This window comes from Hyla sarda, unplaced genomic scaffold, assembly GCF_029499605.1.
Source record: "Hyla sarda isolate aHylSar1 unplaced genomic scaffold, aHylSar1.hap1 scaffold_369, whole genome shotgun sequence".
Classification (NCBI taxonomy): Eukaryota; Metazoa; Chordata; class Amphibia; order Anura; family Hylidae; genus Hyla; species Hyla sarda.
The window spans coordinates 184,299-209,306 of NW_026610388.1; the positions used below are offsets into that span (position 1 = coordinate 184,299).

General features: G+C 46.0%; 11 non-coding genes across 11 annotated transcripts; all 11 read left to right on the forward strand.

Annotated features, from left to right (window-relative positions):
* Nucleotides 1-689: 689 nt before the first annotated feature.
* Nucleotides 690-880, forward strand: LOC130332060 (U2 spliceosomal RNA). Its single transcript, XR_008874814.1, has one exon. It is a non-coding gene; the product is annotated as a U2 spliceosomal RNA (small nuclear RNA).
* A 2,085-nt stretch (nucleotides 881-2,965) lies between these two features.
* On the forward strand, nucleotides 2,966-3,156 carry LOC130332065 (U2 spliceosomal RNA). The gene has a single exon (XR_008874818.1). It is a non-coding gene; the product is annotated as a U2 spliceosomal RNA (small nuclear RNA).
* A 2,089-nt stretch (nucleotides 3,157-5,245) lies between these two features.
* On the forward strand, nucleotides 5,246-5,436 carry LOC130332097 (U2 spliceosomal RNA). The gene has a single exon (XR_008874848.1). It is a non-coding gene; the product is annotated as a U2 spliceosomal RNA (small nuclear RNA).
* A 2,099-nt stretch (nucleotides 5,437-7,535) lies between these two features.
* LOC130332061 (U2 spliceosomal RNA) lies at nucleotides 7,536-7,726 on the forward strand. The gene has a single exon (XR_008874815.1). It is a non-coding gene; the product is annotated as a U2 spliceosomal RNA (small nuclear RNA).
* A 2,096-nt stretch (nucleotides 7,727-9,822) lies between these two features.
* LOC130332062 (U2 spliceosomal RNA) lies at nucleotides 9,823-10,013 on the forward strand. Its single transcript, XR_008874816.1, has one exon. It is a non-coding gene; the product is annotated as a U2 spliceosomal RNA (small nuclear RNA).
* Nucleotides 10,014-12,101: 2,088 nt separating this feature from the next.
* On the forward strand, nucleotides 12,102-12,292 carry LOC130332064 (U2 spliceosomal RNA). The gene has a single exon (XR_008874817.1). It is a non-coding gene; the product is annotated as a U2 spliceosomal RNA (small nuclear RNA).
* A 2,086-nt stretch (nucleotides 12,293-14,378) lies between these two features.
* On the forward strand, nucleotides 14,379-14,569 carry LOC130332066 (U2 spliceosomal RNA). Its single transcript, XR_008874819.1, has one exon. It is a non-coding gene; the product is annotated as a U2 spliceosomal RNA (small nuclear RNA).
* A 2,082-nt stretch (nucleotides 14,570-16,651) lies between these two features.
* LOC130332067 (U2 spliceosomal RNA) lies at nucleotides 16,652-16,842 on the forward strand. The gene has a single exon (XR_008874820.1). It is a non-coding gene; the product is annotated as a U2 spliceosomal RNA (small nuclear RNA).
* Nucleotides 16,843-18,937: 2,095 nt separating this feature from the next.
* LOC130332068 (U2 spliceosomal RNA) lies at nucleotides 18,938-19,128 on the forward strand. The gene has a single exon (XR_008874822.1). It is a non-coding gene; the product is annotated as a U2 spliceosomal RNA (small nuclear RNA).
* A 2,102-nt stretch (nucleotides 19,129-21,230) lies between these two features.
* LOC130332069 (U2 spliceosomal RNA) lies at nucleotides 21,231-21,421 on the forward strand. Its single transcript, XR_008874823.1, has one exon. It is a non-coding gene; the product is annotated as a U2 spliceosomal RNA (small nuclear RNA).
* A 2,094-nt stretch (nucleotides 21,422-23,515) lies between these two features.
* On the forward strand, nucleotides 23,516-23,706 carry LOC130332106 (U2 spliceosomal RNA). The gene has a single exon (XR_008874857.1). It is a non-coding gene; the product is annotated as a U2 spliceosomal RNA (small nuclear RNA).
* Nucleotides 23,707-25,008: the final 1,302 nt, after the last annotated feature.

Below are 25,008 nucleotides of genomic sequence, written 5' to 3' on the forward strand. Positions count from 1 at the left end.
TATTATGGCCTTCATAGAAGCAACAGGAGATTGTTGCATCCATCTAGAACCCTCAGAACTACAGTGCTATGATGTCACTCACTTCCACAGGCCTTGCAGAGTGTAAACAACAACAACCCAGCTTTGTTGTGTATGTAACCATAGGGATTTGTGATGTCACCTAGAACCTTCACAGCAGCGACAGCTTTATGAGGAGCATCAGCACTGCTCTGCCTGAGCAGAACCATCACCGCCATAGGTTGTCAAATAACCCGGGTTTAACCCACACAGGTAAGTCCAATGGGGTGCAGGCATGTCCTCTATGCTTACAGCTTCCCGTGGGTGTTGGTTTGATACCGTTTGGGGACAGCCAAGGAGGCATCTGCAGGCAACAAAGGTAGGTGTGTGCTTGTGTGTGTGTTTCCTATGCAGATCCTAAGCCCAGTGTCACATGCAAGTAGGAGGAGTAAGAAGGGTTCCTGGCAAATCCGGGTTATGGATTGCATTTAAAAAGGCCCCGTGGGAGTGCAATGGGCCCCTGTCTTGCTGCTTAGCAATAATGGTATGGGTTTAGGTTCTGCTGTGTGTACTGGTGGTTGACTGCCCCCCAGCCCAGAGTGTGCATGGAAAATTGTCTGGCAGCCTCCCTGACAGCAAGCAGTGATAGTGCCCATGAAGGGCACCTTGTTGGGCCCGCCCCTTTCACGGTTATCGCTTCTCGGCCTTTTGGCTAAGATCAAGTGTAGTATCTGTTCTTATCAGTTTAATATCTGATACGTCCCCTATCTGGGGACCATATATTAAATGGATTTTTGAGAACGGGGGCCGATTTCGAAGCTTGCTTCCGTCGCCCTATGCATTGACCCGATATGGCAGTATCTTCGGGTACAGTGCACCACCCCCTTACAGGGTTAAAAAGAAAGATTCCTACTTTCATTGCTACCTGCTTGCTGGCTAGCCAGCTAGCCAGCCCTGTGGGCCTTGCTGCTGCTGCAGCCAAAAAACAAAAGGTGGTGGTGCTGCTGCTTCTGCTGCTTCTGCTTCTGCTTGTGTCTGGCTGCTGTTGGAGCGTCCAGGCACAGGACTTCTGCTGCTGCTGACTAAATGGCCTCCTTAATTGGATCATTTGAGTAGCCAGCACACCTGTGCAGGTAGGGCATGACATGATAGGCAGCTGCCTTGATAGCGGGTGGGTGCTGAATGTTCCTAATTGACAAAATAAGATTAATGCTTATGAAGAAATATAAAATCTCATCCCTTCCCCAATATCGCGCCACACCCCTACCCCTTAATTCCCTGGTTGAACTTGATGGACATATGTCTTTTTTCGACCGTACTAACTATATAACTATGTAACATAACATGGGGGGGGGGGGGGTCTCCTGGCTGTTCACACAGGTGTGTCATTGCTGTACATTGACCATGCATTGCTTCTGTGGTATTGCAAAGGCAAAGACAAATGCTTCCAGCCATCCATTGCACTAATGGATTGGTCATCAGCTGGCTGTCTATGTCCCGCATCAATATAGACCAAAGTACAGAGGGTTAGGCTATGCTATTGTGCACCTACCTGATGCATCAGAAGGTGCGAGGCCCTTGCTAAATTCTGTGCACAGACTTTGAGATCTATACTTTAGACTGTATCTAAACCTGCTCCAACATGGACTGACATTCTGGCCTACTTTCAGCCGATGCGACTTGTCTGTCGCTGAACAGTCGCTTTTTATGTATTCAGCACCTATGTATAATGTTGTAAAAATGCTCTAGAAGCTAAAGTCGCAGAAATGTCACACATATTTGGCCTGCAACTTTCTGTGCGACAAATTCAGACAGGAAAAATCAGTATAAATCCTTAGAAAATTATCCCCCAGTGTCTCCATCTGCTGGCGGTATTGAATAAGCATTGCTGCACTGATGGGGTATGCATTAGACGAAAAAAAAGAAGAAAAAGAAGAATAATACGCCCAGAAAAGAGGCGAAAAGGAGAAAAACGTAAAAAAACGTGAAAAAAAAGTAAGAGGAAGAGAAGGGAAAAAAAGGTGGAAATGGGTTTAAAAGTGATTTCGGCGGAGAAATATATATATATATATATATATATATATATATATATATACGCGCACACACACACATATATATAAACGTATTCTCCGTTGAGATATTGCAGCCGCTGTTGTGTCCAGGCCCAGGAGCCTTAGCACTGTGCTGTGATGTCACTCAATACCACTGACATCACTAGGTGTAAACAACATCTCTCCTTTGCTGTGTATGTGACTATGGAGCTGTTTGGTGATGTCGTCTATTATGGCCTTCATAGAAGCAACAGGAGATTGTTGCATCCATCTAGAACCCTCAGAACTACAGTGCTATGATGTCACTCACTTCCACAGGCCTTGCAGAGTGTAAACAACAACAACCCAGCTTTGTTGTGTATGTAACCATAGGGATTTGTGATGTCACCTAGAACCTTCACAGCAGCGACAGCTTTATGAGGAGCATCAGCACTGCTCTGCCTGAGCAGAACCATCACCGCCATAGGTTGTCAAATAACCCGGGTTTAACCCACACAGGTAAGTCCAATGGGGTGCAGGCATGTCCTCTATGCTTACAGCTTCCCGTGGGTGTTGGTTTGATACCGTTTGGGGACAGCCAAGGAGGCATCTGCAGGCAACAAAGGTAGGTGTGTGCTTGTGTGTGTGTTTCCTATGCAGATCCTAAGCCCAGTGTCACATGCAAGTAGGAGGAGTAAGAAGGGTTCCTGGCAAATCCGGGTTATGGATTGCATTTAAAAAGGCCCCGTGGGAGTGCAATGGGCCCCTGTCTTGCTGCTTAGCAATAATGGTATGGGTTTAGGTTCTGCTGTGTGTACTGGTGGTTGACTGCCCCCCAGCCCAGAGTGTGCATGGAAAATTGTCTGGCAGCCTCCCTGACAGCAAGCAGTGATAGTGCCCATGAAGGGCACCTTGTTGGGCCCGCCCCTTTCACGGTTATCGCTTCTCGGCCTTTTGGCTAAGATCAAGTGTAGTATCTGTTCTTATCAGTTTAATATCTGATACGTCCCCTATCTGGGGACCATATATTAAATGGATTTTTGAGAACGGGGGCCGATTTCGAAGCTTGCTTCCGTCGCCCTATGCATTGACCCGATATAGCAGTATCTTCGGGTACAGTGCACCACCCCCTTACAGGGTTAAAAAGAAAGATTCCTACTTTCATTGCTACCTGCTTGCTGGCTAGCCAGCTAGCCAGCCCTGTGGGCCTTGCTGCTGCTGCAGCCAAAAAACAAAAGGTGGTGCTGCTGCTGCTTCTGCTGCTTCTGCTTCTGCTTGTGTCTGGCCGCTGTTGGAGCGTCCAGGCACAGGACTTCTGCTGCTGCTGACTAAATGGCCTCCTTAATTGGATCATTTGAGTAGCCAGCACACCTGTGCAGGTAGGGCATGACATGATAGGCAGCTGCCTTGATAGCGGGTGGGTGCTGAATGTTCCTAATTGACAAAATAAGATTAATGCTTATGAAGAAATATAAAATCTCATCCCTTCCCCAATATCGCGCCACACCCCTACCCCTTAATTCCCTGGTTGAACTTGATGGACATATGTCTTTTTTCGACCGTACTAACTATGTAACTATGTAACATAACATGGGGGGGGGGGGTCTCCTGGCTATTCACACAGGTGTGTCATTGCTGTACATTGACCATGCATTGCTTCTGTGGTATTGCAAAGGCAAAGACAAATGCTTCCAGCCATCCATTGCACTAATGGATTGGTCATCAGCTGGCTGTCTATGTCCCGCATCAATATAGACCAAAGTACAGAGGGTTAGGCTATGCTATTGTGCACCTACCTGATGCATCAGAAGGTGCGAGGCCCTTGCTAAATTCTGTGCACAGACTTTGAGATCTATACTTTAGACTGTATCTAAACCTGCTCCAACATGGACTGACATTCTGGCCTACTTTCAGCCGATGCGACTTGTCTGTCGCTGAACAGTCGCTTTTTATGTATTCAGCACCTATGTATAATGTTGTAAAAATGCTCTAGAAGCTAAAGTCGCAGAAATGTCACACATATTTGGCCTGCAACTTTCTGTGCGACAAATTCAGACAGGAAAAATCAGTATAAATCCTTAGAAAATTATCCCCCAGTGTCTCCATCTGCTGGCGGTATTGAATAAGCATTGCTGCACTGATGGGGTATGCATTAGACGAAAAAAAAGAAGAAAAAGAAGAATAATACGCCCAGAAAAGAGGCGAAAAGGAGAAAAACGTAAAAAAACGTGAAAAAAAAGTAAGAGGAAGAGAAGGGAAAAAAAGGTGGAAATGGGTTTAAAAGTGATTTCGGCGGAGAAATATATATATATATATATATATATATATATATATATATATATATACGCGCACACACACACATATATATAAACGTATTCTCCGTTGAGATATTGCAGCCGCTGCTGTGTCCAGGCCCAGGAGCCTTAGCACTGTGCTGTGATGTCACTCAATACCACTGACATCACTAGGTGTAAACAACATCTCTCCTTTGCTGTGTATGTGACTATGGAGCTGTTTGGTGATGTCGTCTATTATGGCCTTCATAGAAGCAACAGGAGATTGTTGCATCCATCTAGAACCCTCAGAACTACAGTGCTATGATGTCACTCACTTCCACAGGCCTTGCAGAGTGTAAACAACAACAACCCAGCTTTGTTGTGTATGTAACCATAGGGATTTGTGATGTCACCTAGAACCTTCACAGCAGCGACAGCTTTATGAGGAGCATCAGCACTGCTCTGCCTGAGCAGAACCATCACCGCCATAGGTTGTCAAATAACCCGGGTTTAACCCACACAGGTAAGTCCAATGGGGTGCAGGCATGTCCTCTATGCTTACAGCTTCCCGTGGGTGTTGGTTTGATACCGTTTGGGGACAGCCAAGGAGGCATCTGCAGGCAACAAAGGTAGGTGTGTGCTTGTGTGTGTGTTTCCTATGCAGATCCTAAGCCCAGTGTCACATGCAAGTAGGAGGAGTAAGAAGGGTTCCTGGCAAATCCGGGTTATGGATTGCATTTAAAAAGGCCCCGTGGGAGTGCAATGGGCCCCTGTCTTGCTGCTTAGCAATAATGGTATGGGTTTAGGTTCTGCTGTGTGTACTGGTGGTTGACTGCCCCCCAGCCCAGAGTGTGCATGGAAAATTGTCTGGCAGCCTCCCTGACAGCAAGCAGTGATAGTGCCCATGAAGGGCACCTTGTTGGGCCCGCCCCTTTCACGGTTATCGCTTCTCGGCCTTTTGGCTAAGATCAAGTGTAGTATCTGTTCTTATCAGTTTAATATCTGATACGTCCCCTATCTGGGGACCATATATTAATTGGATTTTTGAGAACGGGGGCCGATTTCGAAGCTTGCTTCCGTCGCCCTATGCATTGACCCGATATGGCAGTATCTTCGGGTACAGTGCACCACCCCCTTACAGGGTTAAAAAGAAAGATTCCTACTTTCATTGCTACCTGCTTGCTGGCTAGCCAGCTAGCCAGCCCTGTGGGCCTTGCTGCTGCTGCAGCCAAAAAACAAAAGGTGGTGCTGCTGCTGCTTCTGCTGCTTCTGCTTCTGCTTGTGTCTGGCCGCTGTTGGAGCGTCCAGGCACAGGACTTCTGCTGCTGCTGACTAAATGGCCTCCTTAATTGGATCATTTGAGTAGCCAGCACACCTGTGCAGGTAGGGCATGACATGATAGGCAGCTGCCTTGATAGCGGGTGGGTGCTGAATGTTCCTAATTGACAAAATAAGATTAATGCTTATGAAGAAATATAAAATCTCATCCCTTCCCCAATATCGCGCCACACCCCTACCCCTTAATTCCCTGGTTGAACTTGATGGACATATGTCTTTTTTCGACCGTACTAACTATGTAACTATGTAACATAACATGGGGGGGGGGGGGGGTCTCCTGGCTGTTCACACAGGTGTGTCATTGCTGTACATTGACCATGCATTGCTTCTGTGGTATTGCAAAGGCAAAGACAAATGCTTCCAGCCATCCATTGCACTAATGGATTGGTCATCAGCTGGCTGTCTATGTCCCGCATCAATATAGACCAAAGTACAGAGGGTTAGGCTATGCTATTGTGCACCTACCTGATGCATCAGAAGGTGCGAGGCCCTTGCTAAATTCTGTGCACAGACTTTGAGATCTATACTTTAGACTGTATCTAAACCTGCTCCAACATGGACTGACATTCTGGCCTACTTTCAGCCGATGCGACTTGTCTGTCGCTGAACAGTCGCTTTTTATGTATTCAGCACCTATGTATAATGTTGTAAAAATGCTCTAGAAGCTAAAGTCGCAGAAATGTCACACATATTTGGCCTGCAACTTTCTGTGCGACAAATTCAGACAGGAAAAATCAGTATAAATCCTTAGAAAATTATCCCCCAGTGTCTCCATCTGCTGGCGGTATTGAATAAGCATTGCTGCACTGATGGGGTATGCATTAGACGAAAAAAAAGAAGAAAAAGAAGAATAATACGCCCAGAAAAGAGGCGAAAAGGAGAAAAACGTAAAAAAAACGTGAAAAAAAAGTAAGAGGAAGAGAAGGGAAAAAAAGGTGGAAATGGGTTTAAAAGTGATTTCGGCGGAGAAATATATATATATATATATATATATATATATATATATATATATATATATATACGCGCACACACACACATATATATAAACGTATTCTCCGTTGAGATATTGCAGCCGCTGCTGTGTCCAGGCCCAGGAGCCTTAGCACTGTGCTGTGATGTCACTCAATACCACTGACATCACTAGGTGTAAACAACATCTCTCCTTTGCTGTGTATGTGACTATGGAGCTGTTTGGTGATGTCGTCTATTATGGCCTTCATAGAAGCAACAGGAGATTGTTGCATCCATCTAGAACCCTCAGAACTACAGTGCTATGATGTCACTCACTTCCACAGGCCTTGCAGAGTGTAAACAACAACAACCCAGCTTTGTTGTGTATGTAACCATAGGGATTTGTGATGTCACCTAGAACCTTCACAGCAGCGACAGCTTTATGAGGAGCATCAGCACTGCTCTGCCTGAGCAGAACCATCACCGCCATAGGTTGTCAAATAACCCGGGTTTAACCCACACAGGTAAGTCCAATGGGGTGCAGGCATGTCCTCTATGCTTACAGCTTCCCGTGGGTGTTGGTTTGATACCGTTTGGGGACAGCCAAGGAGGCATCTGCAGGCAACAAAGGTAGGTGTGTGCTTGTGTGTGTGTTTCCTATGCAGATCCTAAGCCCAGTGTCACATGCAAGTAGGAGGAGTAAGAAGGGTTCCTGGCAAATCCGGGTTATGGATTGCATTTAAAAAGGCCCCGTGGGAGTGCAATGGGCCCCTGTCTTGCTGCTTAGCAATAATGGTATGGGTTTAGGTTCTGCTGTGTGTACTGGTGGTTGACTGCCCCCCAGCCCAGAGTGTGCATGGAAAATTGTCTGGCAGCCTCCCTGACAGCAAGCAGTGATAGTGCCCATGAAGGGCACCTTGTTGGGCCCGCCCCTTTCACGGTTATCGCTTCTCGGCCTTTTGGCTAAGATCAAGTGTAGTATCTGTTCTTATCAGTTTAATATCTGATACGTCCCCTATCTGGGGACCATATATTAAATGGATTTTTGAGAACGGGGGCCGATTTCGAAGCTTGCTTCCGTCGCCCTATGCATTGACCCGATATGGCAGTATCTTCGGGTACAGTGCACCACCCCCTTACAGGGTTAAAAAGAAAGATTCCTACTTTCATTGCTACCTGCTTGCTGGCTAGCCAGCTAGCCAGCCCTGTGGGCCTTGCTGCTGCTGCAGCCAAAAAACAAAAGGTGGTGCTGCTGCTGCTTCTGCTGCTTCTGCTTCTGCTTCTGCTTGTGTCTGGCCGCTGTTGGAGCGTCCAGGCACAGGACTTCTGCTGCTGCTGACTAAATGGCCTCCTTAATTGGATCATTTGAGTAGCCAGCACACCTGTGCAGGTAGGGCATGACATGATAGGCAGCTGCCTTGATAGCGGGTGGGTGCTGAATGTTCCTAATTGACAAAATAAGATTAATGCTTATGAAGAAATATAAAATCTCATCCCTTCCCCAATATCGCGCCACACCCCTACCCCTTAATTCCCTGGTTGAACTTGATGGACATATGTCTTTTTTCGACCGTACTAACTATGTAACTATGTAACATAACATGGGGGGGGGGGGGTCTCCTGGCTGTTCACACAGGTGTGTCATTGCTGTACATTGACCATGCATTGCTTCTGTGGTATTGCAAAGGCAAAGACAAATGCTTCCAGCCATCCATTGCACTAATGGATTGGTCATCAGCTGGCTGTCTATGTCCCGCATCAATATAGACCAAAGTACAGAGGGTTAGGCTATGCTATTGTGCACCTACCTGATGCATCAGAAGGTGCGAGGCCCTTGCTAAATTCTGTGCACAGACTTTGAGATCTATACTTTAGACTGTATCTAAACCTGCTCCAACATGGACTGACATTCTGGCCTACTTTCAGCCGATGCGACTTGTCTGTCGCTGAACAGTCGCTTTTTATGTATTCAGCACCTATGTATAATGTTGTAAAAATGCTCTAGAAGCTAAAGTCGCAGAAATGTCACACATATTTGGCCTGCAACTTTCTGTGCGACAAATTCAGACAGGAAAAATCAGTATAAATCCTTAGAAAATTATCCCCCAGTGTCTCCATCTGCTGGCGGTATTGAATAAGCATTGCTGCACTGATGGGGTATGCATTAGACGAAAAAAAAGAAGAAAAAGAAGAATAATACGCCCAGAAAAGAGGCGAAAAGGAGAAAAACGTAAAAAAACGTGAAAAAAAAGTAAGAGGAAGAGAAGGGAAAAAAAGGTGGAAATGGGTTTAAAAGTGATTTTGGCGGAGAAATATATATATATATATATATATATATATATATATATATATATATACGCGCACACACACACATATATATAAACGTATTCTCCGTTGAGATATTGCAGCCGCTGCTGTGTCCAGGCCCAGGAGCCTTAGCACTGTGCTGTGATGTCACTCAATACCACTGACATCACTAGGTGTAAACAACATCTCTCCTTTGCTGTGTATGTGACTATGGAGCTGTTTGGTGATGTCGTCTATTATGGCCTTCATAGAAGCAACAGGAGATTGTTGCATCCATCTAGAACCCTCAGAACTACAGTGCTATGATGTCACTCACTTCCACAGGCCTTGCAGAGTGTAAACAACAACAACCCAGCTTTGTTGTGTATGTAACCATAGGGATTTGTGATGTCACCTAGAACCTTCACAGCAGCGACAGCTTTATGAGGAGCATCAGCACTGCTCTGCCTGAGCAGAACCATCACCGCCATAGGTTGTCAAATAACCCGGGTTTAACCCACACAGGTAAGTCCAATGGGGTGCAGGCATGTCCTCTATGCTTACAGCTTCCCGTGGGTGTTGGTTTGATACTGTTTGGGGACAGCCAAGGAGGCATCTGCAGGCAACAAAGGTAGGTGTGTGCTTGTGTGTGTGTTTCCTATGCAGATCCTAAGCCCAGTGTCACATGCAAGTAGGAGGAGTAAGAAGGGTTCCTGGCAAGTCCGGGTTATGGATTGCATTTAAAAAGGCCCCGTGGGAGTGCAATGAGCCCCTGTCTTGCTGCTTAGCAATAATGGTATGGGTTTAGGTTCTGCTGTGTGTACTGGTGGTTGACTGCCCCCCAGCCCAGAGTGTGCATGGAAAATTGTCTGGCAGCCTCCCTGACAGCAAGCAGTGATAGTGCCCATGAAGGGCACCTTGTTGGGCCCGCCCCTTTCACGGTTATCGCTTCTCGGCCTTTTGGCTAAGATCAAGTGTAGTATCTGTTCTTATCAGTTTAATATCTGATACGTCCCCTATCTGGGGACCATATATTAAATGGATTTTTGAGAACGGGGGCCGATTTCGAAGCTTGCTTCCGTCGCCCTATGCATTGACCCGATATGGCAGTATCTTCGGGTACAGTGCACCACCCCCTTACAGGGTTAAAAAGAAAGATTCCTACTTTCATTGCTACCTGCTTGCTGGCTAGCCAGCTAGCCAGCCCTGTGGGCCTTGCTGCTGCTGCAGCCAAAAAACAAAAGGTGGTGCTGCTGCTGCTTCTGCTGCTTCTGCTTCTGCTTGTGTCTGGCCGCTGTTGGAGCGTCCAGGCACAGGACTTCTGCTGCTGCTGACTAAATGGCCTCCTTAATTGGATCATTTGAGTAGCCAGCACACCTGTGCAGGTAGGGCATGACATGATAGGCAGCTGCCTTGATAGCGGGTGGGTGCTGAATGTTCCTAATTGACAAAATAAGATTAATGCTTATGAAGAAATATAAAATCTCATCCCTTCCCCAATATCGCGCCACACCCCTACCCCTTAATTCCCTGGTTGAACTTGATGGACATATGTCTTTTTTCGACCGTACTAACTATGTAACTATGTAACATAACATGGGGGGGGGGGTCTCCTGGCTGTTCACACAGGTGTGTCATTGCTGTACATTGACCATGCATTGCTTCTGTGGTATTGCAAAGGCAAAGACAAATGCTTCCAGCCATCCATTGCACTAATGGATTGGTCATCAGCTGGCTGTCTATGTCCCGCATCAATATAGACCAAAGTACAGAGGGTTAGGCTATGCTATTGTGCACCTACCTGATGCATCAGAAGGTGCGAGGCCCTTGCTAAATTCTGTGCACAGACTTTGAGATCTATACTTTAGACTGTATCTAAACCTGCTCCAACATGGACTGACATTCTGGCCTACTTTCAGCCGATGCGACTTGTCTGTCGCTGAACAGTCGCTTTTTATGTATTCAGCACCTATGTATAATGTTGTAAAAATGCTCTAGAAGCTAAAGTCGCAGAAATGTCACACATATTTGGCCTGCAACTTTCTGTGCGACAAATTCAGACAGGAAAAATCAGTATAAATCCTTAGAAAATTATCCCCCAGTGTCTCCATCTGCTGGCGGTATTGAATAAGCATTGCTGCACTGATGGGGTATGCATTAGACGAAAAAAAAGAAGAAAAAGAAGAATAATACGCCCAGAAAAGAGGCGAAAAGGAGAAAAACGTAAAAAAACGTGAAAAAAAAGTAAGAGGAAGAGAAGGGAAAAAAAGGTGGAAATGGGTTTAAAAGTGATTTCGGCGGAGAAATATATATATATATATATATATATATATATATATATATATATATACGCGCACACACACACATATATATAAACTTATTCTCCGTTGAGATATTGCAGCCGCTGCTGTGTCCAGGCCCAGGAGCCTTAGCACTGTGCTGTGATGTCACTCAATACCACTGACATCACTAGGTGTAAACAACATCTCTCCTTTGCTGTGTATGTGACTATGGAGCTGTTTGGTGATGTCGTCTATTATGGCCTTCATAGAAGCAACAGGAGATTGTTGCATCCATCTAGAACCCTCAGAACTACAGTGCTATGATGTCACTCACTTCCACAGGCCTTGCAGAGTGTAAACAACAACAACCCAGCTTTGTTGTGTATGTAACCATAGGGATTTGTGATGTCACCTAGAACCTTCACAGCAGCGACAGCTTTATGAGGAGCATCAGCACTGCTCTGCCTGAGCAGAACCATCACCGCCATAGGTTGTCAAATAACCCGGGTTTAACCCACACAGGTAAGTCCAATGGGGTGCAGGCATGTCCTCTATGCTTACAGCTTCCCGTGGGTGTTGGTTTGATACCGTTTGGGGACAGCCAAGGAGGCATCTGCAGGCAACAAAGGTAGGTGTGTGCTTGTGTGTGTGTTTCCTATGCAGATCCTAAGCCCAGTGTCACATGCAAGTAGGAGGAGTAAGAAGGGTTCCTGGCAAATCCGGGTTATGGATTGCATTTAAAAAGGCCCCGTGGGAGTGCAATGGGCCCCTGTCTTGCTGCTTAGCAATAATGGTATGGGTTTAGGTTCTGCTGTGTGTACTGGTGGTTGACTGCCCCCCAGCCCAGAGTGTGCATGGAAAATTGTCTGGCAGCCTCCCTGACAGCAGGCAGTGATAGTGCCCATGAAGGGCACCTTGTTGGGCCCGCCCCTTTCACGGTTATCGCTTCTCGGCCTTTTGGCTAAGATCAAGTGTAGTATCTGTTCTTATCAGTTTAATATCTGATACGTCCCCTATCTGGGGACCATATATTAAATGGATTTTTGAGAACGGGGGCCGATTTCGAAGCTTGCTTCCGTCGCCCTATGCATTGACCCGATATGGCAGTATCTTCGGGTACAGTGCACCACCCCCTTACAGGGTTAAAAAGAAAGATCCCTACTTTCATTGCTACCTGCTTGCTGGCTAGCCAGCTAGCCAGCCCTGTGGGCCTTGCTGCTGCTGCAGCCAAAAAACAAAAGGTGGTGCTGCTGCTGCTTCTGCTGCTTCTGCTTCTGCTTGTGTCTGGCCGCTGTTGGAGCGTCCAGGCACAGGACTTCTGCTGCTGCTGACTAAATGGCCTCCTTAATTGGATCATTTTAGTAGCCAGCACACCTGTGCAGGTAGGGCATGACATGATAGGCAGCTGCCTTGATAGCGGGTGGGTGCTGAATGTTCCTAATTGACAAAATAAGATTAATGCTTATGAAGAAATATAAAATCTCATCCCTTCCCCAATATCGCGCCACACCCCTACCCCTTAATTCCCTGGTTGAACTTGATGGACATATGTCTTTTTTCGACCGTACTAACTATGTAACTATGTAACATAACATGGGGGGGGGTCTCCTGGCTGTTCACACAGGTGTGTCATTGCTGTACATTGACCATGCATTGCTTCTGTGGTATTGCAAAGGCAAAGACAAATGCTTCCAGCCATCCATTGCACTAATGGATTGGTCATCAGCTGGCTGTCTATGTCCCGCATCAATATAGACCAAAGTACAGAGGGTTAGGCTATGCTATTGTGCACCTACCTGATGCATCAGAAGGTGCGAGGCCCTTGCTAAATTCTGTGCACAGACTTTGAGATCTATACTTTAGACTGTATCTAAACCTGCTCCAACATGGACTGACATTCTGGCCTACTTTCAGCCGATGCGACTTGTCTGTCGCTGAACAGTCGCTTTTTATGTATTCAGCACCTATGTATAATGTTGTAAAAATGCTCTAGAAGCTAAAGTCGCAGAAATGTCACACATATTTGGCCTGCAACTTTCTGTGCGACAAATTCAGACAGGAAAAATCAGTATAAATCCTTAGAAAATTATCCCCCAGTGTCTCCATCTGCTGGCGGTATTGAATAAGCATTGCTGCACTGATGGGGTATGCATTAGACGAAAAAAAAGAAGAAAAAGAAGAATAATACGCCCAGAAAAGAGGCGAAAAGGAGAAAAACGTAAAAAAACGTGAAAAAAAAGTAAGAGGAAGAGAAGGGAAAAAAAGGTGGAAATGGGTTTAAAAGTGATTTCGGCGGAGAAATATATATATATATATATATATATATATATATATATATATATATACGCGCACACACACACATATATATAAACTTATTCTCCGTTGAGATATTGCAGCCGCTGCTGTGTCCAGGCCCAGGAGCCTTAGCACTGTGCTGTGATGTCACTCAATACCACTGACATCACTAGGTGTAAACAACATCTCTCCTTTGCTGTGTATGTGACTATGGAGCTGTTTGGTGATGTCGTCTATTATGGCCTTCATAGAAGCAACAGGAGATTGTTGCATCCATCTAGAACCCTCAGAACTACAGTGCTATGATGTCACTCACTTCCACAGGCCTTGCAGAGTGTAAACAACAACAACCCAGCTTTGTTGTGTATGTAACCATAGGGATTTGTGATGTCACCTAGAACCTTCACAGCAGCGACAGCTTTATGAGGAGCATCAGCACTGCTCTGCCTGAGCAGAACCATCACCGCCATAGGTTGTCAAATAACCCGGGTTTAACCCACACAGGTAAGTCCAATGGGGTGCAGGCATGTCCTCTATGCTTACAGCTTCCCGTGGGTGTTGGTTTGATACCGTTTGGGGACAGCCAAGGAGGCATCTGCAGGCAACAAAGGTAGGTGTGTGCTTGTGTGTGTGTTTCCTATGCAGATCCTAAGCCCAGTGTCACATGCAAGTAGGAGGAGTAAGAAGGGTTCCTGGCAAATCCGGGTTATGGATTGCATTTAAAAAGGCCCCGTGGGAGTGCAATGGGCCCCTGTCTTGCTGCTTAGCAATAATGGTATGGGTTTAGGTTCTGCTGTGTGTACTGGTGGTTGACTGCCCCCCAGCCCAGAGTGTGCATGGAAAATTGTCTGGCAGCCTCCCTGACAGCAGGCAGTGATAGTGCCCATGAAGGGCACCTTGTTGGGCCCGCCCCTTTCACGGTTATCGCTTCTCGGCCTTTTGGCTAAGATCAAGTGTAGTATCTGTTCTTATCAGTTTAATATCTGATACGTCCCCTATCTGGGGACCATATATTAAATGGATTTTTGAGAACGGGGGCCGATTTCGAAGCTTGCTTCCGTCGCCCTATGCATTGACCCGATATGGCAGTATCTTCGGGTACAGTGCACCACCCCCTTACAGGGTTAAAAAGAAAGATCCCTACTTTCATTGCTACCTGCTTGCTGGCTAGCCAGCTAGCCAGCCCTGTGGGCCTTGCTGCTGCTGCAGCCAAAAAACAAAAGGTGGTGCTGCTGCTGCTTCTGCTGCTTCTGCTTCTGCTTGTGTCTGGCCGCTGTTGGAGCGTCCAGGCACAGGACTTCTGCTGCTGCTGACTAAATGGCCTCCTTAATTGGATCATTTTAGTAGCCAGCACACCTGTGCAGGTAGGGCATGACATGATAGGCAGCTGCCTTGATAGCGGGTGGGTGCTGAATGTTCCTAATTGACAAAATAAGATTAATGCTTATGAAGAAATATAAAATCTCATCCCTTCCCCAATATCGCGCCACACCCCTACCCCTTAATTCCCTGGTTGAACTTGATGGACATATGTCTTTTTTCGACCGTACTAACTATGTAACTATGTAACATAACATGGGGGGGGGTCTCCTGGCTGTTCACACAGGTGTGTCATTGCTGTACATTGACCATGCATTGCTTCTGTGGTATTGCAAAGGCAAAGACAAATGCTTCCAGCCATCCATTGCACTAATGGATTGGTCATCAGCTGGCTGTCTATGTCCCGCATCAATATAGACCAAAGTACAGAGGGTTAGGCTATGCTATTGTGCACCTACCTGATGCATCAGAAGGTGCGAGGCCCTTGCTAAATTCTGTGCACAGACTTTGAGATCTATACTTTAGACTGTATCTAAACCTGCTCCAACATGGACTGACATTCTGGCCTACTTTCAGCCGATGCGACTTGTCTGTCGCTGAACAGTCGCTTTTTATGTATTCAGCACCTATGTATAATGTTGTAAAAATGCTCTAGAAGCTAAAGTCGCAGAAATGTCACACATATTTGGCCTGCAACTTTCTGTGCGACAAATTCAGACAGGAAAAATCAGTATAAATCCTTAGAAAATTATCCCCCAGTGTCTCCATCTGCTGGCGGTATTGAATAAGCATTGCTGCACTGATGGGGTATGCATTAGACGAAAAAAAAGAAGAAAAAGAAGAATAATACGCCCAGAAAAGAGGCGAAAAGGAGAAAAACGTAAAAAAAACGTGAAAAAAAAGTAAGAGGAAGAGAAGGGAAAAAAAGGTGGAAATGGGTTTAAAAGTGATTTCGGCGGAGAAATATATATATATATATATATATATATATATATATATATATACGCGCACACACACACATATATATAAACGTATTCTCCGTTGAGATATTGCAGCCGCTGCTGTGTCCAGGCCCAGGAGCCTTAGCACTGTGCTGTGATGTCACTCAATACCACTGACATCACTAGGTGTAAACAACATCTCTCCTTTGCTGTGTATGTGACTATGGAGCTGTTTGGTGATGTCGTCTATTATGGCCTTCATAGAAGCAACAGGAGATTGTTGCATCCATCTAGAACCCTCAGAACTACAGTGCTATGATGTCACTCACTTCCACAGGCCTTGCAGAGTGTAAACAACAACAACCCAGCTTTGTTGTGTATGTAACCATAGGGATTTGTGATGTCACCTAGAACCTTCACAGCAGCGACAGCTTTATGAGGAGCATCAGCACTGCTCTGCCTGAGCAGAACCATCACCGCCATAGGTTGTCAAATAACCCGGGTTTAACCCACACAGGTAAGTCCAATGGGGTGCAGGCATGTCCTCTATGCTTACAGCTTCCCGTGGGTGTTGGTTTGATACCGTTTGGGGACAGCCAAGGAGGCATCTGCAGGCAACAAAGGTAGGTGTGTGCTTGTGTGTGTGTTTCCTATGCAGATCCTAAGCCCATGTCACATGCAAGTAGGAGGAGTAAGAAGGGTTCCTGGCAAATCCGGGTTATGGATTGCATTTAAAAAGGCCCCGTGGGAGTGCAATGGGCCCCTGTCTTGCTGCTTAGCAATAATGGTATGGGTTTAGGTTCTGCTGTGTGTACTGGTGGTTGACTGCCCCCCAGCCCAGAGTGTGCATGGAAAATTGTCTGGCAGCCTCCCTGACAGCAAGCAGTGATAGTGCCCATGAAGGGCACCTTGTTGGGCCCGCCCCTTTCACGGTTATCGCTTCTCGGCCTTTTGGCTAAGATCAAGTGTAGTATCTGTTCTTATCAGTTTAATATCTGATACGTCCCCTATCTGGGGACCATATATTAAATGGATTTTTGAGAACGGGGGCCGATTTCGAAGCTTGCTTCCGTCGCCCTATGCATTGACCCGATATGGCAGTATCTTCGGGTACAGTGCACCACCCCCTTACAGGGTTAAAAAGAAAGATTCCTACTTTCATTGCTACCTGCTTGCTGGCTAGCCAGCTAGCCAGCCCTGTGGGCCTTGCTGCTGCTGCAGCCAAAAAACAAAAGGTGGTGCTGCTGCTGCTTCTGCTGCTTCTGCTTCTGCTTGTGTCTGGCCGCTGTTGGAGCGTCCAGGCACAGGACTTCTGCTGCTGCTGACTAAATGGCCTCCTTAATTGGATCATTTGAGTAGCCAGCACACCTGTGCAGGTAGGGCATGACATGATAGGCAGCTGCCTTGATAGCGGGTGGGTGCTGAATGTTCCTAATTGACAAAATAAGATTAATGCTTATGAAGAAATATAAAATCTCATCCCTTCCCCAATATCGCGCCACACCCCTACCCCTTAATTCCCTGGTTGAACTTGATGGACATATGTCTTTTTTCGACCGTACTAACTATGTAACTATGTAACATAACATGGGGGGGGGGGGGGGGTCTCCTGGCTGTTCACACAGGTGTGTCATTGCTGTACATTGACCATGCATTGCTTCTGTGGTATTGCAAAGGCAAAGACAAATGCTTCCAGCCATCCATTGCACTAATGGATTGGTCATCAGCTGGCTGTCTATGTCCCGCATCAATATAGACCAAAGTACAGAGGGTTAGGCTATGCTATTGTGCACCTACCTGATGCATCAGAAGGTGCGAGGCCCTTGCTAAATTCTGTGCACAGACTTTGAGATCTATAATTTAGACTGTATCTAAACCTGCTCCAACATGGACTGACATTCTGGCCTACTTTCAGCCGATGCGACTTGTCTGTCGCTGAACAGTCGCTTTTTATGTATTCAGCACCTATGTATAATGTTGTAAAAATGCTCTAGAAGCTAAAGTCGCAGAAATGTCACACATATTTGGCCTGCAACTTTCTGTGCGACAAATTCAGACAGGAAAAGTCAGTATAAATCCTTAGAAAATTATCCCCCAGTGTCTCCATCTGCTGGCGGTATTGAATAAGCATTGCTGCACTGATGGGGTATGCATTAGACGAAAAAAAAGAAGAAAAAGAAGAATAATACGCCCAGAAAAGAGGCGAAAAGGAGAAAAACGTAAAAAAACGTGAAAAAAAAGTAAGAGGAAGAGAAGGGAAAAAAAGGTGGAAATGGGTTTAAAAGTGATTTCGGCGGAGAAATATATATATATATATATATATATATATATATATATATATATATATACGCGCACACACACACATATATATAAACGTATTCTCCGTTGAGATATTGCAGCCGCTGCTGTGTCCAGGCCCAGGAGCCTTAGCGCTGTGCTGTGATGTCACTCAATACCACTGACATCACTAGGTGTAAACAACATCTCTCCTTTGCTGTGTATGTGACTATGGAGCTGTTTGGTGATGTCGTCTATTATGGCCTTCATAGAAGCAACAGGAGATTGTTGCATCCATCTAGAACCCTCAGAACTACAGTGCTATGATGTCACTCACTTCCACAGGCCTTGCAGAGTGTAAACAACAACAACCCAGCTTTGTTGTGTATGTAACCATAGGGATTTGTGATGTCACCTAGAACCTTCACAGCAGCGACAGCTTTATGAGGAGCATCAGCACTGCTCTGCCTGAGCAGAACCATCACCGCCATAGGTTGTCAAATAACCCGGGTTTAACCCACACAGGTAAGTCCAATGGGGTGCAGGCATGTCCTCTATGCTTACAGCTTCCCGTGGGTGTTGGTTTGATACCGTTTGGGGACAGCCAAGGAGGCATCTGCAGGCAACAAAGGTAGGTGTGTGCTTGTGTGTGTGTTTCCTATGCAGATCCTAAGCCCAGTGTCACATGCAAGTAGGAGGAGTAAGAAGGGTTCCTGGCAAATCCGGGTTATGGATTGCATTTAAAAAGGCCCCGTGGGAGTGCAATGGGCCCCTGTCTTGCTGCTTAGCAATAATGGTATGGGTTTAGGTTCTGCTGTGTGTACTGGTGGTTGACTGCCCCCCAGCCCAGAGTGTGCATGGAAAATTGTCTGGCAGCCTCCCTGACAGCAAGCAGTGATAGTGCCCATGAAGGGCACCTTGTTGGGCCCGCCCCTTTCACGGTTATCGCTTCTCGGCCTTTTGGCTAAGATCAAGTGTAGTATCTGTTCTTATCAGTTTAATATCTGATACGTCCCCTATCTGGGGACCATATATTAAATGGATTTTTGAGAACGGGGGCCGATTTCGAAGCTTGCTTCCGTCGCCCTATGCATTGACCCGATATGGCAGTATCTTCGGGTACAGTGCACCACCCCCTTACAGGGTTAAAAAGAAAGATTCCTACTTTCATTGCTACCTGCTTGCTGGCTAGCCAGCTAGCCAGCCCTGTGGGCCTTGCTGCTGCTGCAGCCAAAAAACAAAAGGTGGTGCTGCTGCTGCTTCTGCTGCTTCTGCTTGTGTCTGGCCGCTGTTGGAGCGTCCAGGCACAGGACTTCTGCTGCTGCTGACTAAACGGCCTCCTTAATTGGATCATTTGAGTAGCCAGCACACCTGTGCAGGTAGGGCATGACATGATAGGCAGCTGCCTTGATAGCGGGTGGGTGCTGAATGTTCCTAATTGACAAAATAAGATTAATGCTTATGAAGAAATATAAAATCTCATCCCTTCCCCAATATCGCGCCACACCCCTACCCCTTAATTCCCTGGTTGAACTTGATGGACATATGTCTTTTTTCGACCGTACTAACTATGTAACTATGTAACATAACATGGGGGGGGGGGGGGGGGTGTCTCCTGGCTGTTCACACAGGTGTGTCATTGCTGTACATTGACCATGCATTGCTTCTGTGGTATTGCAAAGGCAAAGACAAATGCTTCCAGCCATCCATTGCACTAATGGATTGGTCATCAGCTGGCTGTCTATGTCCCGCATCAATATAGACCAAAGTACAGAGGGTTAGGCTATGCTATTGTGCACCTACCTGATGCATCAGAAGGTGCGAGGCCCTTGCTAAATTCTGTGCACAGACTTTGAGATCTATACTTTAGACTGTATCTAAACCTGCTCCAACATGGACTGACATTCTGGCCTACTTTCAGCCGATGCGACTTGTCTGTCGCTGAACAGTCGCTTTTTATGTATTCAGCACCTATGTATAATGTTGTAAAAATGCTCTAGAAGCTAAAGTCGCAGAAATGTCACACATATTTGGCCTGCAACTTTCTGTGCGACAAATTCAGACAGGAAAAATCAGTATAAATCCTTAGAAAATTATCCCCCAGTGTCTCCATCTGCTGGCGGTATTGAATAAGCATTGCTGCACTGATGGGGTATGCATTAGACGAAAAAAAAGAAGAAAAAGAAGAATAATACGCCCAGAAAAGAGGCGAAAAGGAGAAAAACGTAAAAAAACGTGAAAAAAAAGTAAGAGGAAGAGAAGGGAAAAAAAGGTGGAAATGGGTTTAAAAGTGATTTAGGCGGAGAAAAATATATATATATATATATATATATATATATATATATATATATATATATATATACGCGCACACACACACATATATATAAACGTATTCTCCGTTGAGATATTGCAGCCGCTGCTGTGTCCAGGCCCAGGAGCCTTAGCACTGTGCTGTGATGTCACTCAATACCACTGACATCACTAGGTGTAAACAACATCTCTCCTTTGCTGTGTATGTGACTATGGAGCTGTTTGGTGATGTCGTCTATTATGGCCTTCATAGAAGCAACAGGAGATTGTTGCATCCATCTAGAACCCTCAGAACTACAGTGCTATGATGTCACTCACTTCCACAGGCCTTGCAGAGTGTAAACAACAACAACCCAGCTTTGTTGTGTATGTAACCATAGGGATTTGTGATGTCACCTAGAACCTTCACAGCAGCGACAGCTTTATGAGGAGCATCAGCACTGCTCTGCCTGAGCAGAACCATCACCGCCATAGGTTGTCAAATAACCCGGGTTTAACCCACACAGGTAAGTCCAATGGGGTGCAGGCATGTCCTCTATGCTTACAGCTTCCCGTGGGTGTTGGTTTGATACCGTTTGGGGACAGCCAAGGAGGCATCTGCAGGCAACAAAGGTAGGTGTGTGCTTGTGTGTGTGTGTTTCCTATGCAGATCCTAAGCCCAGTGTCACATGCAAGTAGGAGGAGTAAGAAGGGTTCCTGGCAAATCCGGGTTATGGATTGCATTTAAAAAGGCCCCGTGGGAGTGCAATGGGCCCCTGTCTTGCTGCTTAGCAATAATGGTATGGGTTTAGGTTCTGCTGTGTGTACTGGTGGTTGACTGCCCCCCAGCCCAGAGTGTGCATGGAAAATTGTCTGGCAGCCTCCCTGACAGCAAGCAGTGATAGTGCCCATGAAGGGCACCTTGTTGGGCCCGCCCCTTTCACGGTTATCGCTTCTCGGCCTTTTGGCTAAGATCAAGTGTAGTATCTGTTCTTATCAGTTTAATATCTGATACGTCCCCTATCTGGGGACCATATATTAAATGGATTTTTGAGAACGGGGGCCGATTTCGAAGCTTGCTTCCGTCGCCCTATGCATTGACCCGATATGGCAGTATCTTCGGGTACAGTGCACCACCCCCTTACAGGGTTAAAAAGAAAGATTCCTACTTTCATTGCTACCTGCTTGCTGGCTAGCCAGCTAGCCAGCCCTGTGGGCCTTGCTGCTGCTGCAGCCAAAAAACAAAAGGTGGTGCTGCTGCTGCTTCTGCTGCTTCTGCTTCTGCTTGTGTCTGGCCGCTGTTGGAGCGTCCAGGCACAGGACTTCTGCTGCTGCTGACTAAATGGCCTCCTTAATTGGATCATTTGAGTAGCCAGCACACCTGTGCAGGTAGGGCATGACATGATAGGCAGCTGCCTTGATAGCGGGTGGGTGCTGAATGTTCCTAATTGACAAAATAAGATTAATGCTTATGAAGAAATATAAAATCTCATCCCTTCCCCAATATCGCGCCACACCCCTACCCCTTAATTCCCTGGTTGAACTTGATGGACATATGTCTTTTTTCGACCGTACTAACTATGTAACTATGTAACATAACATGGGGGGGGGGGTCTCCTGGCTGTTCACACAGGTGTGTCATTGCTGTACATTGACCATGCATTGCTTCTGTGGTATTGCAAAGGCAAAGACAAATGCTTCCAGCCATCCATTGCACTAATGGATTGGTCATCAGCTGGCTGTCTATGTCCCGCATCAATATAGACCAAAGTACAGAGGGTTAGGCTATGCTATTGTGCACCTACCTGATGCATCAGAAGGTGCGAGGCCCTTGCTAAATTCTGTGCACAGACTTTGAGATCTATAATTTAGACTGTATCTAAACCTGCTCCAACATGGACTGACATTCTGGCCTACTTTCAGCCGATGCGACTTGTCTGTCGCTGAACAGTCGCTTTTTATGTATTCAGCACCTATGTATAATGTTGTAAAAATGCTCTAGAAGCTAAAGTCGCAGAAATGTCACACATATTTGGCCTGCAACTTTCTTTGCGACAAATTCAGACAGGAAAAGTCAGTATAAATCCTTAGAAAATTATCCCCCAGTGTCTCCATCTGCTGGCGGTATTGAATAAGCATTGCTGCACTGATGGGGTATGCATTAGACGAAAAAAAAGAAGAAAAAGAAGAATAATACGCCCAGAAAAGAGGCGAAAAGGAGAAAAACGTAAAAAAACGTGAAAAAAAAGTAAGAGGAAGAGAAGGGAAAAAAAGGTGGAAATGGGTTTAAAAGTGATTTCGGCGGAGAAATATATATATATATATATATATATATATATATATATATATATATATATATACGCGCACACACACACATATATATAAACGTATTCTCCGTTGAGATATTGCAGCCGCTGCTGTGTCCAGGCCCAGGAGCCTTAGCGCTGTGCTGTGATGTCACTCAATACCACTGACATCACTAGGTGTAAACAACATCTCTCCTTTGCTGTGTATGTGACTATGGAGCTGTTTGGTGATGTCGTCTATTATGGCCTTCATAGAAGCAACAGGAGATTGTTGCATCCATCTAGAACCCTCAGAACTACAGTGCTATGATGTCACTCACTTCCACAGGCCTTGCAGAGTGTAAACAACAACAACCCAGCTTTGTTGTGTATGTAACCATAGGGATTTGTGATGTCACCTAGAACCTTCACAGCAGCGACAGCTTTATGAGGAGCATCAGCACTGCTCTGCCTGAGCAGAACCATCACCGCCATAGGTTGTCAAATAACCCGGGTTTAACCCACACAGGTAAGTCCAATGGGGTGCAGGCATGTCCTCTATGCTTACAGCTTCCCGTGGGTGTTGGTTTGATACCGTTTGGGGACAGCCAAGGAGGCATCTGCAGGCAACAAAGGTAGGTGTGTGCTTGTGTGTGTGTTTCCTATGCAGATCCTAAGCCCAGTGTCACATGCAAGTAGGAGGAGTAAGAAGGGTTCCTGGCAAATCCGGGTTATGGATTGCATTTAAAAAGGCCCCGTGGGAGTGCAATGGGCCCCTGTCTTGCTGCTTAGCAATAATGGTATGGGTTTAGGTTCTGCTGTGTGTACTGGTGGTTGACTGCCCCCCAGCCCAGAGTGTGCATGGAAAATTGTCTGGCAGCCTCCCTGACAGCAAGCAGTGATAGTGCCCATGAAGGGCACCTTGTTGGGCCCGCCCCTTTCACGGTTATCGCTTCTCGGCCTTTTGGCTAAGATCAAGTGTAGTATCTGTTCTCATCAGTTTAATATCTGATACGTCCCCTATCTGGGGACCATATATTAAATGGATTTTTGAGAACGGGGGCCGATTTCGAAGCTTGCTTCCGTCGCCCTATGCATTGACCCGATATGGCAGTATCTTCGGGTACAGTGCACCACCCCCTTACAGGGTTAAAAAGAAAGATTCCTACTTTCATTGCTACCTGCTTGCTGGCTAGCCAGCTAGCCAGCCCTGTGGGCCTTGCTGCTGCTGCAGCCAAAAAACAAAAGGTGGTGCTGCTGCTGCTTCTGCTGCTTCTGCTTGTGTCTGGCCGCTGTTGGAGCGTCCAGGCACAGGACTTCTGCTGCTGCTGACTAAACGGCCTCCTTAATTGGATCATTTGAGTAGCCAGCACACCTGTGCAGGTAGGGCATGACATGATAGGCAGCTGCCTTGATAGCGGGTGGGTGCTGAATGTTCCTAATTGACAAAATAAGATTAATGCTTATGAAGAAATATAAAATCTCATCCCTTCCCCAATATCGCGCCACACCCCTACCCCTTAATTCCCTGGTTGAACTTGATGGACATATGTCTTTTTTCGACCGTACTAACTATGTAACTATGTAACATAACATGGGGGGGGGGGGGGGTCTCCTGGCTGTTCACACAGGTGTGTCATTGCTGTACATTGACCATGCATTGCTTCTGTGGTATTGCAAAGGCAAAGACAAATGCTTCCAGCCATCCATTGCACTAATGGATTGGTCATCAGCTGGCTGTCTATGTCCCGCATCAATATAGACCAAAGTACAGAGGGTTAGGCTATGCTATTGTGCACCTACCTGATGCATCAGAAGGTGCGAGGCCCTTGCTAAATTCTGTGCACAGACTTTGAGATCTATAATTTAGACTGTATCTAAACCTGCTCCAACATGGACTGACATTCTGGCCTACTTTCAGCCGATGCGACTTGTCTGTCGCTGAACAGTCGCTTTTTATGTATTCAGCACCTATGTATAATGTTGTAAAAATGCTCTAGAAGCTAAAGTCGCAGAAATGTCACACATATTTGGCCTGCAACTTTCTGTGCGACAAATTCAGACAGGAAAAGTCAGTATAAATCCTTAGAAAATTATCCCCCAGTGTCTCCATCTGCTGGCGGTATTGAATAAGCATTGCTGCACTGATGGGGTATGCATTAGACGAAAAAAAAGAAGAAAAAGAAGAATAATACGCCCAGAAAAGAGGCGAAAAGGAGAAAAACGTAAAAAAACGTGAAAAAAAAGTAAGAGGAAGAGAAGGGAAAAAAAGGTGGAAATGGGTTTAAAAGTGATTTCGGCGGAGAAATATATATATATATATATATATATATATATATATATATATACGCGCACACACACACATATATATAAACGTATTCTCCGTTGAGATATTGCAGCCGCTGCTGTGTCCAGGCCCAGGAGCCTTAGCGCTGTGCTGT